The 15,736-nt window shown below is 50.7% G+C and overlaps 1 protein-coding gene and 1 long non-coding RNA gene across 5 annotated transcripts in view; one reads left to right on the top strand and one right to left on the bottom strand.

Moving 5' to 3' along the window:
- Positions 1-3,767: 3,767 nt before the first annotated feature.
- On the bottom strand, positions 3,768-7,820 carry LOC139030545 (uncharacterized). 2 transcript variants are annotated; one of them, XR_011482884.1, is made up of 2 exons: positions 7,708-7,820; positions 3,768-5,006 (listed from the first exon to the last, which is right to left on the bottom strand). It is a non-coding gene; the product is annotated as an uncharacterized lncRNA (long non-coding RNA). The 2 variants fall into 2 exon arrangements; XR_011482883.1 differs by having other exon boundaries at positions 3,768-5,018.
- CRACR2A (calcium release activated channel regulator 2A) overlaps positions 7,064-15,736 on the top strand; it is a 120,448-nt gene continuing 111,775 nt past the window's right edge. The window contains exon 1 of one of the 3 annotated variants that reach the window (XM_070453159.1): positions 7,064-7,274. The gene's annotated coding sequence lies outside the window, so the exon portion shown is untranslated. Of the gene's footprint in view, positions 7,275-10,142; positions 10,382-15,736 lie in introns of those variants that run through there. The other 2 variants (XM_070453156.1, XM_070453157.1) reach the window with 2 other exon arrangements.

The following is a 15,736-nucleotide window of genomic DNA, read 5'->3' on the forward strand; positions in this document are numbered from 1 at the left end:
ATCATGCAGTGGGAACCCTCCAATATTCTTTCTTCTTTTACAAAATTTTCTTGGCTACTCTAGGTCTTTGCATTTTTCCATATGCAATTTTAGGATCAACTTGTCATTTCAACCAAAAATTCAATGAGAGAGAAATAACATCTTAACAACATTGTCTTCCAATCCATGACTATTTCATCTTCATTTATTAAGATCTTACCTCAGATTTAATTAGCTCTTTTCCTAGAAGTTTCCTAAGATGAAAACTTAGGTTATTGATTTTTGATCTTTCTTCTTTTCTAATATATGCATTTAATCCTATAATTTCCATCTAAGCACTTCTTTCACTGAATTCGACAAATTTTGATAAGGTGTATTTCCTTTTCATTTAGTTTGAAACATCTTAAAATTTCTGTAGCTCCTGCTACATGAGCTCCTCCTCGTGTTTTTCTGCTCTTTTGGTTGAAACCTACTGTAAGGATCCTGTTATGTGGATGTGGTGGTAAAGTGCTGGGGAGGGGAAGCATCCTATATAATCTTACGATAAAAGTCTCAACCTTTTCATGCACCTTAGTCTCTGGGCTATGCCCTTCAGAACTTTATCCTTTCCCCCCTTTATTTATGTTTTAAATGAAATATAACTTGATTTACAAGGTTGTGTTGGTTTCAGGTGTACCTCAAAGTGATTCAGTTATAAGATATATATTATAGCTGAAATGCCATGAGCCAGTAAGACCGCCGCTCTCGGCTGATAAACCTGAGGCTGAGCTGGGCAGTGCATTCAAATGTGCAGGGTTTTTTTTGCCCCCAAGTCTGCCGAGGCTCCTATTTTCCATCAAGCCCTTGCATCTCCACCGTGCGTGTGAGCAGGTTCCATTGACCAGGGCTGTGTGGGCGGCGTGGGCTGCTGCTCTCTGTGTAGTGCTTGCTACCTCGGTCAGCCCATGACATGTGGAGGGTTTATCCATCTCCCCAGGGCTGGTTCACCTCCCTCAATTTCCCGTTAAATCTCCAGGTCATCACCGGTCCGTTGCTCCCCAATTTCAAGCTCTCAGAGCTGCCAGCCCTCCCTGTCCCCTTGTTTCTGAGATCGCCATTTAACCTGACACCTCTCCAAATGAAGAGAGACCACTCTGGCTGTGACAAAACGCCACTTGGTTTTCCCAACCTGCCCTGGTGGAGTCATCAAACAGCAGAACTGCAGGGGATGGGAACAGCTCCAGGCAAGAACACGAATTCAGTCGTGTTCACGAACAAACATGTCTCAGTTTGTTTGTGTGTTTTCAACCAATTTCCAGAGGGCTGAAATGGTTGTTTCTGACAGTTCTGACCAAGCTTTGTAGTTGCTTTTTGGAGAAAGCGTTTATCAAACTCTTCCTATTCTCATGCTGAAAGTTCCCCTCTGGGCGGGAGGTTTTTATTGTGTGTTTTCCAAGACTGGTGATGTGATGTTTGGGGAGGTTGGAGCTCTGGGCTGAAAGATTTTTGATCTGGACCCTGCCACTGACCAGTCCTTGCCCTCTGCCCCGTTTCTTTAGCAGACAAGCAATGGGAGTGGACAAGGTGATGCCATTTTGAAGATGTTAACTTTCTAATAGAATTCAGCTCATAAATATACACAGTGGACCTCAGAAGATTAATTGATTTCACCCTTTCCCTGATATTGATGGCATTTTTATGTCAAATTTTCTCTCCAAGGAAGGTTATGTATGTGTATATTTTCTTCTATGAAGCAGCAAGTTCTTTGACTCTGGTAGAAAAAGAAGGTCATTGATTTCTTTTTCTTCCTTCTCTTCCCTCCCCTTCCTTCCTCTTTCTTTCTACCCTCACCCCCACCCCCCACCCTGCCTTTCTTCCTTTGTCTCCCTGTCTCTCCTATGTTCTGTCATGCTACCACTGTGAGCCCTGACTTAGTCCCAGGCTGTGGACTAGGCGCTATCTACGTGAATTATCAAGTTTACCCCCCACCCAAGACAACCTCATTGGGTCGGTCCTTCTTTAAGGACATTTGACAGATGAGGAAATGAGATCAGAGAGACTTCCCGGCTTGCTCACGGTGAAAGAGTTACTTCATTTCCACCTCTCTATCCCTTTCCCCTCCCTGGCACTGACTCTGCAAATAAACTGGTTCTAAGGCAGCGGGGTGATCAAGTCTCTGGGAGATGTGGTTGGGAGTCCGGGCGGGGCAAGGATGCTCCTCCCAGTCCTGAGATGAGGGCAAGGCCTTCCTTTGAGAGTTGGATCTGGCCCTGGACTTTGGATGGAGTCAGTTGAGAGGGCCCTTTGAGTGGGGAAGCAAAGTTAACACAACATTGTGGCTGGAGTCCCAACAAGGTGCTCTTAACAGCCTGCTGGGGGTGAGCCCCAGGAAGCAGGCTCACAGGTGCTGAGGGCTTTGAAGGCCAGGCTAAAGGTTTCCCCCCATGGGTCAGTGGTAAAGAATCTGCCTGCCAATGCAGGAGACACAGGAGACGTGGGTTTGATCCCTGGATCAGGAAGATCCCCTGGAGGAGGAAATGGCAACCCACTCCAGTACTCTTGCCTGAAAAATCCCATGGACAGAGGAACTGGGCTGGCTATAGTCCAAAGGGTTGAAAAGAGTTAGACACGACTGAGCACACATACTAAAGATTTTGGATTTTATTCTGAGAGCACAGAAGAGGTGCCCATGGGAGTGTGTGTGTGTGCGCGCAGAGAAGGGGCAGTCTAGACTGAGCTTTGCCTTTGTCATCATCTGGCCATCCTTTGTACGGAGTATTGGGTGCAGGAGAAAATAAAAGTATGAAGTCAAGGGCATCGCCCAGAAAGAGGCGAGAAAACCTGAGCTCAGGGCATATACCAGGAAAAGAGACTGTGGGGAGGCCAGAGTCTCTCCCGAGGAAGTCCACAGAACTTAGGAGGACTTGCAACCTCTTGAGTCAGTAGCAAAATCCTACAACAATTTTGATCTTTAATTACTGTCTAGTGAGCTGTTTTATAGCCTCTGTGTTGTTTTTCCTAAAACAGTGTTACGCGGTTGTATCTTATTTTCTCTTTTCTAATGGGTCAAGAGATGACTATCGCTTTAAAAAAATAGGTCATTCAGCTTTTATCCTCTCAAATTCCAAATTGTCAGCTGGTATCATTTTTGATGTCTAAAATTTATTCTTGGTTGAGAACACCAGCTTAGAAAAATCAAGCTTCTTTTCCCGCACCCAAACAAAACATCTTCCCAAAATGGTGATGCTGCTGACAAACTTTGGATGGTGGAAGACAGAAATAATTTGGAGCCATCTCATAACCTCACTGGCAACAGATTTTCTTCCTACTCATTGTGCTTAGAGTCTGGTTGACGCCACAAAACTCTAGGTTGGAAAGCCTTCTATGGAGTAGAGTTTCTTATTTCCTTATTTGTTGTATCAACAGCCAGGGCACTGGGGTTGGATTTTGTGTGTATGTATGTGCACCCAACAAAGTGAAATTAGGAGGCCAAAATGTCTATATTTTCCTTTCTCCAACATTCTATAAAGAACAAAATAGTAGATATAAAACATGAATTTCATCACTCCCAAAGGAGCTCATTCTATCTGTATTTTCCTGTATTTGGGGAGCCATATATTACTCATTGTAGAGTCTTAAGGTTTTTTTAGCAGAAGTAATGATACAGCTTCTACCATCCTTTAGGGAGCAGCCTCGTTATGGTGCATTTTCCTTCCTTGCTCTGTAAACTTGGGCTTCAGAAGTTCCTGATAGAAGATAGTAGTATATCAGACAAGGGCACCAGGTACTCTGTCTCTCAGACGCTGCTTAAAAAATTTTTTTAAATTTATTTTTAACTGGAGGTGAATTGCCTTACAATAGTGTGTTGGTTTCTGCCATACAGCAACATGAATCAGCCATCGGTGTGTATGTCCCCTCCCTCCGGAACCTCCGTCCACCCCCATCCCCAGGCCACCTCCTCTGGGTTGTCACAGAGCACGAAGTTGCGCCCCCTGCATCATACAGCACATTCCCCTGGCTGTCTATTTTACACACGGTAGTGTGTGTGTTTCCATGCTACTCTCTCCGTTTGTTCCACCCTCTCCTTCCGACAAGACTGTTCTGTATGTCCGCTGCCCTGCGAATATGTCCATCAGTGCCATCTTTCTGGATTCCATTTATCCGTGTTAATACACTGTATCTAAGTTGCAGTACATGTACACCACGGAAAGACAGCATTTCTTCATCTATTTGGCTGAGCCTGGTCTTGGTTTTGGCATGCAGGGTCTTCACAGAACCATGTGGGTGCTCTAGTCGCAGTTTGCAGAATCTGTTAATACTTCCCTGACCAGGGATCGAAGCCAGGCCCCCTGCCTTGGGAGTGTGGCGTCTCAGCCACTGGACCACCAGAGAAGTCCCTGAGAGGCCACGTTCAAGACCTGGGGACCAGATGCAGTCCTACAGTGGAGCCCAGGAGGAATCCCGTCCCCACAGCTTTGGTCAAGTCATCCTGGACCATAGTTACATTGTCTACAATCATCGGGGGAGCGGGGTTGGCACTGCTTTTAGCTCTCTTCTGGTTCTTTAACCATGACACCATCTGAGTGATGAAGTCCATTCTTGCTGCTGGAGAGAGTAAAAAGTCATGGCTCACAAGGAAGTGAAATCTTACTTGTCCCACTCTAAAGGACTCGAGGTTTGTGAATTCTCTAGAGGAAGCCTGTGGCTTTCAGAGGCATCCCCAAGGAGCCTTTATTTCCCTACCTTCTTTTCTTTTTCAAGCCCAGCAATGAGTATGCAACCTGAATTGGGCCCTGAGATCTTAGAGAGAATGTCTCCTTCCCACCAAGGCCAGCTGATCCAGGAGGAGAAGGGTGGACAGTGTGGAAACCCAGGGCCATCGCTTCTGGAGCCTGCTTCATGGGCAGCATGCCCAGCCCTCTCACGCTGACCATCTTGTTTGGTTTTGCCTTTGCTGGTGAGGCTCTGGGAGGCAGGACAGATGATAGCCTTCTATGGAGCCCGGGAGAGTCAATATTGAAAGGTCTGTTTGTTTTGTTGGCCTCCACCTGTTGGAAACTCTGTAATCATAGCCGATCATAATAAGGAAGAAAGGCCAGCAGGAAATTCCTATACTGGAACAGGGAATGTCTCCACTGTTCCCCTGGGTGCCACACCCAAGGAACTGGCCTCCCATTACAGTTGAGAGCAGCTCATGGGCAAGAGAACACAGAGGTGCCAGGAGAAGAGAGTGAGGATTAGAGAGGGGTGCTCAGGAAGAGGGGAGCACCCCTTCCTGGCATTGTGCTCTGCAAGCCCACGGACTGCTCTCCCCACTCACAGTACTCAAGTCCAGGTGCTCCACCCCAGCAGGGTCACCCCACCTCTCCAGGCTTTCCCTGCTTTCCTGCATCGCCAAGAAAGCAGGGCTGGTGTCCCAGGAGTCCCAGCCACCTTCCTCCCATACCTTGCTCCCTCTGATGCCCCTGATCTCTCTGGCCTCCATTTTCTCTTCTAAGAAACGGGGATGGGTAGATTTCACATCATGTGATCGCCAAGAGCCCTTCCAGTGCTCGGATGCTGATGATAAGGGGCTGGGAGGAGGGCAGGCCGCCCGTGCAGCTGGCTGGGCTCTCTGAACCGCCAGCCCTCAACCTGTGTGCTGAAATGGCACCAAGACTCCGAGGTGGACACAACCATCTTTGACCTTGGGGCTGATGCAAGCAGGCATGCCCCGGAACAGGGATGCAGAAGCCCAGTGATGGCGTGGGGGTGTCAGAAGGAGGGCGAGGGAGGCCTGACCGGCCTCTGAACCACTGGTGGCCAGGGCTTTGGTGCCACCGTGCTGCTGGGGTACGAGGTGGGGTGGGGGAGGCCGTGAGTCAGTGGTACCCAGGTTTCATGGGGAAGAAATACATGCATGGGTGTTCAGTCACTCGGTCATGTCCAACTCTTTGTGACCCTATGGACTGTAGCCCACCAGGCTCCTCTGTCCATGAGATTTCCCAGGCAAGACTACTGGAGTGGGTTGCCATTTTCTCCTCTGGGGGACCTTCCTGACCCAGGGTTCATACTCAGTCTCCTGCATTGGCAGGAGACTTTACTGATGAGCCACCTGCAAAGCCCCAAGGCAAGTACAGCACATAGCAATTTATGACAGCATCCTAGTAAGAGTTTACTTCTGTCCCTCCTGGAACAGGGCTGAGTGTGGAGGGGAGGAGAGCAGAAATGGGGGAGACAGAGGATGCTAATCCACAAACCAGACAGGGAACCAGGCAGGGGTTCATGGGAAGGGGCAGGGAGTCTGCTGGGGCCAGTGTCTGGGGACAGATTCCCTGGGAAGGGAGCATTTCGGTGGGGCCAGGATGGCTGGGTAGGATTTTGCAAGCAGAGAAGGATGGGAACGTGGACTCCAGGCAAAGCAAGAGTGCCAGCAGCTGGTGGGGGCAGCAGCCAGTGTGTGGAACTGGGCTGCGTGTGGGTGTTTTTGGAGAGGCCGTGAGGCTGGGAAGTTAGCTCGTGTTCATGGACGGTCTCATGCACAGGGTCAGGGTCATCCTTCAGCCTCACTGCCTCGGGGGGCCTGTGAAGATTTATTAATATTTAATGCTTTATTAATTGGATGCTTTTTATTACACAAGCACTCATGCCCACAGAAGAGGTGGAGAAGTATTACTATAAAGAAGGACAAAACCCCCAGAGATACCAGCTGGGGGGGGAGCCTGGATGGTGCAGGTTTTCAGGGAGACATGCAGGAGATGCAGGTTTGATCCCTGGGTGGGGAAGATTCCCCTGGAGGAGGGCATGGCAACCCACTCCAATATTCTTGCCTGAAGAGTTCCTTGGACAGAGGAGCCTGGCGGGCTGCAGTCTATGAGATCAGAAAGGAGTGGGACATGATTGAGCGACTGAGCACACACACACACACAAACACACACACCCCTAGTCTGCATCTTCTTCCAGTCTGAGGGCAAGGCCTGGGACAGATATCCACCTCTAGAGAAAGTCCTGGAAATATCTTGGAATGGGGCAGCAGGCCTCCAGGACTCCGGAACAGAGGGGCCCAGGAAGCCCGCCCGACCAGTCAGGCAGGCCACGTCAGCCCCGCCCTCGCCACCCAGGCTCCCCCGCAGGGCAGTCAGAAGTTGCTGCCTGCCGGCCCCACACGCGAGCAGGCAGATCCTGGAGGGCTCCCAGAGGGCAGCGGCTCCTGGCACCGCTCCCATCTCTGCCCCGGGGGCCAGTCCAGCTGTTGGGGGCAGGCGGGGTCAGGCAGAGCCTGAAAGCTGTGGGCCTGCAGTGGTGTCGCTTGGAGACTGAGAAGGAGGCAGCTGCAGGTAGGTCTGTGGGGGGGGGGGGGGGGCAAAGAAGGGGGCAGGGAGGAGGAAGAGGGCAAGGGGAGGGGAGAGGGAGGTGTGGAGCGGGTGGGGGGTCCAGGCCCCTCCACCTGGCTGCTTGCTGGGTGGTGGTGCTTCCTGCTGGGTGCCCCGCCGAGGGGGGCAGGGAGTGTGTGCAGCACATGGAGTTCCGAGGGAGGCGTGTGCCCAGGAAGCAGCTGGGCTCCCCAGCCCCGTCCCCAGGCCTGGCCCTGGTCCCCGCTGATGCTCTGAACCCTGTGGGGACTGGAGCAGGGCCAGAAGCCCCGGGGCTGAGATCAGAAAGGACCTCAAGGGCCCTGTCTTCACACCCAGCCTCTTCATTTCATGGATGAGGAGACTGAGGTGAGCTGCCTAGTCCAGGACGGCAGGTCTAGAAGCTGTAAGTCCTCACCTGGGGCTCAGGGCTGCCAGGAGTCCATGCCGCGGGGCCAGGATGCAGCAGGCTGTTGCCCTGGGAGGGACGGGGTCAGAAAGACAAAGAGACAGAAGAGAACCTCTCAGAGCAGAGGACGGTCAGGAAATGGGGCGTCACTTCCTCCCTGGCTGAGCTTGAGCTGTGGTCTGGCTGCGTGACTCAGCCAGCCTTGCTGCCTCCGGCCTAGGTGTGTGTGCACATGTGTGTGTCTCTGTGTGCATGTGTATGCCATGTGTGTGCGTGTGTGTATACATGGGCACATGTGTGTGCATATATACACTCCATGCTGCATGTTTGCTAAGTCGCTTCAGTAATGTCCAACTCTTTGTGACCCCATGGACTGTAGCCCGCCAGGCTCCTCTGTCCATGGGGTTCTTCAGGCAAGAATACTGGAGTGGGTTGCCATGCCCTCCTCCAGGGGATCTTCCCCACCCAGGAATTGAACCCATGTCTTTGTCTCCTGCATTGGCAGGTGGGTTTTTTTCCCACTAATTCCACCTGGGAAGCCCACTCCAGCAGGTGTAAAAACGCTCTGGCTTAGGTGTGTGCGCACGTGTGTGTACGTGTGTGTGTGCATACATACACTCCAGCAGGTGGGAAAGCACTCTGCTCCATACTTCTGTCCATGGTCAACACAGTGACCTTGTTGGGAGCCAATCCTGGAAGAACCCTGGATGAATTAGTGGCTCCAGAATTAGTGGCAGGAAGGGTCCAGTGGTGGGAGTCCCCGTGGAGATCAGAGCCCAGGAGAAGAGCCTAACTCATGAGGTAGTGAGTTCCCTGTCTCTGGAAGAAACCAGCAGGTATCCACAAATCTTTTCATCAAGGTTGTGGGCTGAAGGACATGAAACTGGGGCAGTGTATCCTGTACAGAACTGAAATTTTAGTTTCAGGGTCCAGGGTTTGTGCCCTGCTTTGGGTGGCATTAGCATGCATGGCTATGTCAGGTGGTGTCTGCCTATAAGAGCTGCTCTGCCCATAGGTTTGGGGGATAAAGGAGAGCTTGTGTCTGCCCTCTGAGGTCCCCTTGCTGCTTGGTACTAACTGGAAAGGATGATGAATGCCCATGTCTTGGGAAGTTGGTAAGGAGTGGTTTGGGTGGCCTCCTGGAGGTGGCACTTCACTGTGCCATGAGGAGGAAGCTGGGTCAGTGCATTTGAGGGGAGGGGCATCATGGTAGATTTAGGGAGAGGGATGTGTCTGGGAACCACCAGGGAAAGTGCAGTGGGCGATGTGGTCAGGAAAGGACATAGCAACAGCTTCAGCAGACGTGATGTTTTGGTCCTTGTCTACCCTTCTCTGCTGTTCTCAAAGTCGGATTTATTTATTTAGTTTTTGGGGGGGATTTGCTAGAAGGTGCTTAGGTTTATTTATCTATTTTATTGGTGTATAATTGCTTTGGGAGCTTCCCATGTGGCTCAAGTGGTAAAGAATCCACCTGCCAATGCAGGAGATGCAGGAGATGAGGGTTCGATCCCTGGGTTGGGAAGATCCCCTGGAGAAGGAAATGGCAACCCTCTCCAGTAATCTTGTCTGGCCCATGGGAAGCCCTGACAGTCTACAGTCCATGAGGTTGCAAAGAGTTGGACACAGCTTAGCGACTGAGCACAGATATATGATTGCTTTACAATATCCTGTTAGCTTCTGCTGTGCAGTGAAGCGAACCAGCTTATTTATGTAAGCGTTTGGTTTAATGACCTTTGATACATGTACACACTTGTAACTGCCAGCACAATCAAGATACGGAACATTATAAAACCTTGAAGTTTGGTTGATTTACAGTATTAGTTTCAAGTGTCCACTATAGTGATTCAAATTTTTATGGACTATGCTCCATGTAAAGTTATTATAAAATATTGGCTATATTCCCTGTGCTGTGCAGTATATCCTTGTAGCATATTTATTTTATACATAGTAGTTTGTCCCTCTTAGTCCCCTGCCCCATCTTGCCCCTCCCCTTCAAAGGTTGACTTCATGTGACTTCACTGTGGTTGCATCGCGTGATGGGCCGGGAGACCTGCAGGTTCTGTCCTCAGGGGCCTCTGCACCTGCTTCAGGCTGATTTTCCCTTCTGCCTCTTTCTTGGATTGTAACCACTCTGTCCGTTCAGACAAGGTCATCAGGACGGATGCACTGGGTCAGATGCAGGAAGACACTCTTGAAGGCCAGTGGGTTCCCAAACCCACTCTGTCTTGGGGGACAAAATGAGCTTCAGGGGCTTCTCTCAGCTTGAGGGATATGTTTTTCTTCTGCGACACTTTCTTCAGGAGCAGTTGCATTCCCTTCGTCAGTTTGTTTTGGCTCCCAGCCCTGGTTTCTCAGAAATGCCAGCGATTCTTTCTCCCCCCGCCCATTTGTTGACACATCCTGGTTGGGCTGGTGAGGCTGAGGGGCAGTCACGGGGTGGCAGTCACAGGGTGGTGAGGGTCCTGGAGTCAGACCCTCCAGCATGGAGGCTGCAGGGAGGCAGGAGCAGACGGGTGTCCCACGGGGCTCAGATTCCAAGGACCTCTAAACCCATGGAGCCTGTGCTGAAGGCCCCTTGTTCGCATTAGAGAGCAGCCTTGGGGCTGGTTGGCGTCTCCCGATCCTCTGCTCCCAGGGCCCCTGGGTCTGGGCAGCTCCGTGTCCTGCTGGGCCAAGGGGACAGGTAAGGTGGGCGAGACTTCATGCACACACTGTGGGTGTACTGAGCCCTCCCGGACCCAGGGTCCAGGGTGGTGGATGCCAGCCTTCTGGATCCAGGTTCCAGTGGGGTGGATGCCCACCTTCTGGACCTGCACATGTGTCTTTGGCCAGGCCCTGCCGGATCTAAGGTCCAACGCGGTGGACGCCTATCTTCCAGATCCAGGGTCCAGTGGGGTGGACACCTGCCTTCCCAACCTACACGTGTGTCTTTGGCCGGGCAGCCTCCTAAACTCCCTTTCTAACTCACAGCAGCGCCAGTGGAGGTTGAGGGCTGTCTCCAATGGCTCAATTACCAGTGCAGACAGGAGGAAAATCTCCTATTACCTGGGCAATTGGCTGGTTTTCTCTTTATTTACTTAAGAGGCCATTCTGTGTTGAGCTCCGGGATCTGATGGATGGATGGAGCTTTGCCACATGGAAGCTGCAGAAACACACGCCCTTGCCTGCTGGCTTGGAAGGTCTCATGGGTGCTGAGGGAGGGGTGGGGAGGTAGACTAGCTTCCTGCAGCCCCACCTGAATCCAGTGGAGGATGTCAGCAACCCCTTCCCACTGCACTTTGAGGCTGGATGCACAGAAATGCATCAGGCGTGGTTGAGCGCTTGGCTCCGCTGAACTCATTTGGTCCTGTCCCTGTTGGCTCAGACGGTAAAGCATCTACCTGCAATACAGAAGACCTGGGTTCAATCCCTGGGTCAGGAAGATCCCCTGGAGAAGGAAATGGCAACCCACTCCAGTATTCTTGCCTGGGAAATCCCATGGACAGAGGAGCCTGGCAGGCATGGGGTTTCAAAGAGTCAGACACAGCTTAGCAACTAATGCACATACCACATTACAGATGAGAAACCCAAGGCTCTGAGAGCTGGAGTAACTTGCCTGAGATCACACAGCTCCCAAAAAGCTGAGCTGGGGTGTGAACCCAGGCAGTTTGGCCCCAGGGCCACCAGTTCAATCCCGCTCTGCCCCTAGAGATGCTAAGTGCTGGAAACAGTTCTGACTCTAACCAGTCACATGTCCTGGGGATTCAGCCTCTAAGCTTGAGCTCCTTCCCTCTTCAGTGAGATAGGAATGATCACCAGCTAGTCCATCCTGGGTGAATTCAGGGTGTGAAACACTCTGTGGCCACGGCTCACGTCCCCTGCTGGTCAATGGTGGCTTTGCCCACTGAGATTGTGTTCTTGAGTCCTGCTGTCTAGAGGGTCCCTGCCAAGGTGCCAGTATTGGACTGAAATTCCCCAAAGGGAAGGGACAGAACCACTCACCTAATTGGCATCTATGCTTACTGAGCCCTGGCTGTGCCGGCTAAGGGTCCCTGTGCGTGCGTGCTAAGTTGCTTCAACTGTGTCCAACACTTTGCAACCCTGTGGACCGTAGAACTCCAGGTTCCTGTGTCCATGGGATTCTTCAGGCATGACTACTGGAGTCGGTTACCATGCCCTCCTCCAGGGGATCTTCCCAATCCAGGGACTGAACCCTTGAACCTTATGTCTCCTGCATTGGCAGATGGTTTCTTTCACTAGTGTGACTTGGGAAGCCTGAGGATCCCCAGGGATCTAGCTTAAGAAGAGAGACCACAGCCAGCCAGCATTCCGGACCTCAGGAATGAAGATCTTTAGTGATGAGTGGTGCTATGAGCACCTGTAGGGGAGCAGAGGAAGTGGGATGGAGTTGGGCCTGGAGGAAGGCTGGACTTGGGCGGGGAGGACAGTGGGCAGCATAGAACCAGAGGGGTCTGTGGTCGGACCGAGCATAGTGGACAGAGGCATGCTGGTGGGTGGGATCCCTTAGGGTGAGGTCTGCGTCACCATCTCACTCTGTCCATTTTCCAGCAGAGCCTTCTACCAAGAGCTGCCCCTGGGGCTGCTAATGACTGGGAGCCTGGAAATAGTCAGCTGGGTAACCCTCTTGGGCCTTAGCCTGTCAGGCCCAGGCTGGGGGCTTTTGCAGTCATAGGTCCCTGTGGGTATGGAGACAGACCTTTGGTGGCACCAGCCTGCCATGCCCTCTGGGGACACGAGTGAAGTCACGGCCAAGGGTGTTTGAGACCCTGGCCAGAGAGACTTCTCCAGTTGGGGTTTGTTTCTCTCTGGGGAAGGAAGGAAGCGGTGGTTTGCTGAAGGTCCTCTTTCTATGACCTGAGCAGGATGGAAAGTTCAAGGCTTTCTTCCCGAAGGCAAGGGTTTTCTGAACAAGAGAGAGACACCACCATCCCCAGATGAGGACACAGGGGGAGGAGGGGGTCCTTGGATATTTCATTCTGTTTCATCTGAATCATGTCAGAAATGATTGGGGAGGAACCATCAAGAGAGACACCGCTCTGCACATGAACCTTGTGATGTTGTTCTGCTGCCGTGGCCTCTGGTGGCCTTGGGTTTTCAAGCGTTCAGGAGCTTGTGTTCCATGGGCATTCTGGCGAAAGATCAGCTCCACGCCATGGAGGTCTAGACTCGCCAGGCCTTGGGTGCGGGGGTCTGGTGCCCCTGTAACATCCCACAGACCAAGGGGACCCCGATCTCCCTGCTGCTTTCATTTTAGTGTCTTCAATGGGCTGACTGTTGGGTTTTAGGGTATTGTCTTGTTTTTTAATTTTTTTGGTAACTCGGTCTTTTTTCATTGGAGTGAAATATACTTGACATAAAATTTACACTTTTAACCCTTCCTAAGGGTATAGCTCAATGACATCAGAACATTCACAGTGCTACGTAACCACCGCCACCGACACCATTCCAGGAACTTCATCTGCCCAGTTGCTCGGGTTTGATCTTGACCTTGACTCCAGGGAGGCCCCAGTCTCACTGTGTCTCAGCCTCCCTCCCCACAGCCCCCTTGCCATCCGATGCCCTCTGCACTTGGGCAGTCTTTCTGCTGCTGATTCCTGTCACTTTCTGGTTCTATAATTCTCTGCTTCAGCCAATGGGCTCCTGTGAGGCCACCCTCCTTGGGGCTGCCTTCTGCATTAAGCACTTCCCTCCTGGCTCAGATGGTAAAGTGTCTGCCTACAATGTGGGAAACCCAGGTTCGATCCCTGGGTTGGGAAGATCCTCTGGAGAAGGAAATGGCAACCCACTCCGATACTCTTGAGTGGAAAATCCCATGGATGGAGGAGCGTAGTAGGGTCACAAGAGTCGGACATGACTGAGTGACTTCATTTTCGTTTCTCTCACTGTCTTCTGTGTTTCTCCCAGCCGTCCTGTAGGGGGTTGTTATCATTATCACCCTCTTCAAAGCTGAGGAAGCAGTGTCAGAAGTGACACAGCCAGACGCACAGGATTTCAGAGCCAGGATTTGATTCTGGACTCTCTGGTCTTCCTCCACTGCTGTTGTGTAGAACTAAGCACAGCCAACCCCAACTCCTACGCCAGCATTTGCTTTAGAGGGCTTCTAGAACCAGCACGGGTTTTGGTCTGTGATAGATGAACTATCTTCCATTAGGATTCTCAACTGGAACCTTTAGCCAATAAGGGTTGGTTTGAAAATAGCTTAATTATGGACCATGCGGGCTACCCTGGTAGCTCAGTCGGTAAAGAATATATATATATATATATATATATATACCCCACATTTTTTTTTTTTTAAATTATTCACTGTCAGTGGGCATTTAGGTTGCCTTGAGGTCTTGGCTATTGTGAATAGTGCTGCTATGAACATAGGGGTGCCTGTCTCCTTTTGGATTATGGTTTTCTATGGATATGTGCCCTGGTCTCTGGCACGTTTCTTGTTGCTTGTCATTACCCTCTCCATGAGCTACACTAGTCCTTGCTGTGTTGCCCTATACTCAGATTTTGGAGGTTCATTTTTGCTTGGGGCTCAGGGTTTTGGCTTCAGTAGATGTGATACAACTCTGAGGATCACGACAGCTGGAGAAACAGCAAGGAATAGACTCCCACAAGGAGTCTGCAAATAAGACAAAGTATTAAATGCCTGCTGTGTGTCAGGCACTTTTTCTAGGACTTAGCATCCCCATTTTACAGATGAGGAAACTGAGGCTCCTAGAGGTTAAATAGGTCATCTGAGTTCTTGCACCTAGTTCTGGTACAGACACCTCCCCCAGGGACACTTCACCACACTGATGCTCCCTCGACCCCACACAGGCTCCCTGCAAAGAGCTGCCCTGGTGGGTGGGAGGCCCTGCTTGATTCCAGAGATTAAACAGACTTGTAGAATGGGGCAGGATCCCCTGACTCGCCACCAGGTGAGTTGCCCCAGGCATAGGCCAGCTGGAAATACAGGCGTGGGGAGGGCCAGTTAAAACATCTGCTATGGAACTCCTTTATAAGGAATGCAATTTTAATACATTGAACCACAGCTCGAGTCAAAAACAAAGACCCAGAAAGGAACTGCTAAAGGAGATGAATGTTAATGAAAAAAAAAAAAAAAAGACTCGGCCTCCATTATGTAACCACACATTGCAAACTAAAAATATTTTTTTTAACGCACAAGCCCCATTTACTGGAATTAGAAATAGAATAAAAAGCTCTAATTTGTACTGAATAGCAATCAGGTTATTCCACACACCACATCTGAGTTTCTTGACGTGGTAGGAACTAAATCAATGTGTTTTGTTGAATGCTAATGCCCAACCCTCAAAAAACCTCCAAAACACAAAAGCAAAATACTTGGGCACCTACTGTGTGCAGTACTTTGTACTGGGAGAGAGAACAAAGCCCATAAGACTTCTTTTGACGGTATAAGTAACCCCTATCAAGGGACTAGGACAGACTGTATGTTCTCTAGAAGGAAAGGGCCTTTGCAGAAAGCTTAACTAGATAGGCGAGAACAGAACTGGGCTTGAAAGGATGGTGGAATTCAGCAGATGGGGCTGGCAGGGTTCTGAAAGGATATTCCTTGAGGGTCTTTCCGTCCGTCTTAGTAGGCAGTGTCTGAGGACCAGACTGCATAGGAATTGAACCAATGAGGTTCTGCCTGGACCATAAGATGTGCCTTGACCTTCTCCATATTTCTGTGGGTGACCTTTTCCACCAGCTGGCCTCCACTGACTTAGCTCCCCATCTAAAATTGTGAGGCTCCAAGAGGCTGTTCTAGATCCTCTGAACCCTCATCTTTCTTGTAGATACAGATGTCAGAGAATCAAGCACAGCTCTCCCTGCCTGGACACAGGAGGGTCTTCTCTTGGGGTTTCTAGAACATGTGTGGGTGTAGATGTGTGTCATATGGCCAGGCTCCATTAGGAAAGAGGCAGTGTTCAGAACTCCAAAGAAGGTGCTGTGGGGCTGTAGGGGAAAGCAGGCAGACTCACTCTCAGAGACTTACCCTTTTCATATCAAGTTATCCACTAGGAAAGCCAAACAAAACACATCA

The sequence above is a fragment of the Odocoileus virginianus genome, chromosome 23 (genome assembly GCF_023699985.2).
Source record: "Odocoileus virginianus isolate 20LAN1187 ecotype Illinois chromosome 23, Ovbor_1.2, whole genome shotgun sequence".
NCBI classification, from domain to species: domain Eukaryota; kingdom Metazoa; phylum Chordata; class Mammalia; order Artiodactyla; family Cervidae; genus Odocoileus; species Odocoileus virginianus.